A 3,238-nucleotide genomic window follows, 5' to 3' on the forward strand; every position below is an offset into this window, starting at 1 on the left:
CGGAAGAGTGGGGTTACCTTCCTTCTGAAACTTCCTCACACAAACCTTCTCCTCCTCTGGGCTTTTCCTCCCCATGTTTCTGCAGCTCTCTGTTTTTCCTTCTGAACCCCATAGTGTGTCCACCATTAGCCCTTTTACTCTGCCTTACGTAGTCACCTTACTTTTTGTGTGTGTTTGGTCCTTTCAAAATGGTTCCCTGTAAAGCAGCTACATTGTGTTGCATTGTTTTGTATCTTTGCACCAACTGTGGTGATATACATATGGTAAATGTTCGGTGAATTGTTTTTAAGTAATTGAACAGTTTAGCCCAAGAAATTAAAGTAAAAATAGGTCAGGTAAAGCTGTTAGATCCCTAGGGAACGAAGTGGAAGCAAATGCAAAACTGCCCTGTAGCTATGTTTCCACAACTCAGGGCTCACAGGGACAAAAAGAGGAAGGAAAAAAAAAATCCTCACGATAAAAATACTACAAACCACTCAAAAACACATTCCATTACAAGAGTAAATGCGCAAAACAGGAGGATTAATACTCGTGGGAACTTGACGTAATAAGCAATCTGAAAGAAACTTTAAGGGGAAAACGGTAGTTTTCAAATGAAGGCAAAGATAAAGAATAGAAAGTGCTAAAAAAAGAAGAAAAGGACATTGTGAAAAAAGAAGAGGTATATTTGAAAAGGAATCAAATAGCTCATCTAGAAATGAAAAGTGTACTCACTGAAATGATTGAGTGAAAGAAAATCTTGCTCAGTATTCCCTCTACTGAGCAACCTGGCAAATATGTACTCAGAGCTATGAAGCAGTTAGCTCTGGGCTGGTTAGTGCCTCCCTGTGTGTGCCTCCCATTACCCTCTGTGACTGCCTCCTCACAGGGCTTACCGTGCAGCACTGTGGCTGCCTGCTTTCCTGTCAGTCTCCTCATTAGACTGTAAGTTCTTGGAGTCCAGGACTATCCTATTCATGGTTGGCACAGTGCCTGGCACGTGGTAGGAGCCCACTAAATATTTGCTAGAAAATGAATGAGCAAATATACTTTTAACAGTTGTACAAAGTTATTTATGGTAGCACCACTTAAAGAATGAAAACTTGGACTTCCATGGTGGCGCAGTGGTTAAGAATCTGCCTGCCAATGCAGGTGACATGTGTTTGATCCCTGGTCCGGGAAGAACCCACATGCTGTGGAGCAACTGGGCCCGTGCGCCACAACTACTGAGCCTGTGCTCTAGAGCCTGCGAGCCACAACTACTGAGCCCACTTGCTGCAACTACTGAAGCCCATGCGCCTAGAGCCCGTGCTCCGTAACAGAAGAAGCCACTGCAAGGAGAAGACCGCACACCGCAACGAAGAGTAGCCCCTGGTCACCGCAACTAGAGAAAGCCTGCACGCAGCAACGAAGATCCAATGCAGCCAAAAATAAATTAAAAAAAAAAAAGAATGAAAACTTTAGGGGGCTTCCCTGGTGGCGCAGCAGTTAAGAATCCTCCTGCCAATGCAGGGGACATAGGTTTGAGCCCTGGTCTGGGAAGATTCCACATGCCGCGGAGCAACTAAGCCCATGCGCCACAGCTACTGAGCCTGTGCTCTAGAGCCCGCGAGCCACAACTACTGAGCCCATGTGCCACAGTCACTGAAGCCCGTGCGCCTAGAGTCCGTGCTCTGCAACAAGAGAAGCCACCACAATGAGAAGCCCGTGCACCGCAACGAAGATTAGCCCCCACTCGCCACAACTAGAGAAACCCTGCGCACAGCAACAAAGACCCAACACAGCCAAAAAAATAAATAAAGAAAATAAAGAAAAAAAGGGAAAAAAAGAATGGAAACTTTAGGAAGACCCATATGCCCCAAAGTAGGACCAAACAAACAACAGAGAATTAACAAGAAATATTACTCTTGGGAATTCCCTGGTGTTCCAGTGGTTAGGACTTGGTGCTCTCACTGTCGTGGCCCAGGTTCGGTCCCTGGTTGTGGAACTAAGATCCTGCAAGCCTCGCGGTGCAGCCAGGAAAAAAGAAAAAAAAAAAGAAAAAAAGAATACTGTTGAGAATTGCCAGGTATATAGATCACCAGTCCCCGGGATCCTGTGGGGAACTACTGTTACAATGAAAAGAGAGAATACAAAATAGTAAGTACCCATTATTGCAACTAAGTTGACATCACACAAACCAGGTCAGGAAGGAACTTGAGGTGATGCCAAAGCCAGCATGAGAGTTCAGGCCTCACCTGGGGAAGCCCAGGTGTCAGAATTTATCCTGGTATAAAGAAGATGGGTTTGTCTGGATGCAGGCTCCCTGTTTACTAGTTCTGAGCAAGAATGTTCTGGCTGCTGCCTCTGTTCACCTGCTTGCCTGGGGTAGGGGTGGGGAGCGCTGGCCTTCCGTCTGTACTGAATTCCTGGGGTCCTATACTCACCTTAACTCAGGAATCACCTCTTGTCCTAATTAGGCTAAAAGAAGGTACATTATAACTGTCATCATCTCAGGAATTCTGGCATATCGTGCAGGTCACCAGATGTATTGGCATGCGAGATCCCTAAGCCTTCTGGGAGAAACATGGAAGACAGCTAAGGGACTAATAGGTCCCAAAGCCTTGGGATGAAGCCTACAAGAGTGAAGACGGGGAAATGGGGCCTCTACACTCTGGGGAGACATGGTGTGTCACAGTGAGCACAGTACTCACCCCAGGGTCAGAAAGGGTCAAATGCCTGGTTGGTATTCTGCTCTATCATCCTCCTCTTGGTGGAGAAAGGTGAGTCCATTTAAATCTCTTGTGCCCAATGTTTGTTTATCCTGAGAGGTGGGAAGAAGTTTTCTTCTCCTGAAGTAAAAATCAAATGTTAATGGGCCATTGCCCCGAGTCTGGGTGAGTTTGGGGATTAAGACAATATCAGGACTTTTCATTCAGTGGAAGAGTATTTAGCACTGAAAAGACATGGACTATTGATATGGGCAATGACATGGGTGAGTCTCAAAGACATTATTCTAAGTGAAATAATCCAGACACAAAAGAGCACATGTTGTATGATTCCATTTATATGAAGTTGTAAAACAGGCAAAATTAATCTGTGGGGATAAAAATCAGAACAGTGGTTACCTGTGGAAGAATGACTGGAAAGAGGCATGTGGAACTTTCTGGGGGGAATAAAAGCATTCTTCATCTTGACTAGGGTGGTAGTTATGTGAGTAGGTACACTAGTAAAAGCTCACCAAACTGTACTCTTAAAATCTGGGCATTTTCTTCTAAGA

This window comes from Hyperoodon ampullatus (assembly GCF_949752795.1).
Source record: "Hyperoodon ampullatus genome assembly, chromosome: 10".
NCBI lineage: Eukaryota > Metazoa > Chordata > Mammalia > Artiodactyla > Ziphiidae > Hyperoodon > Hyperoodon ampullatus.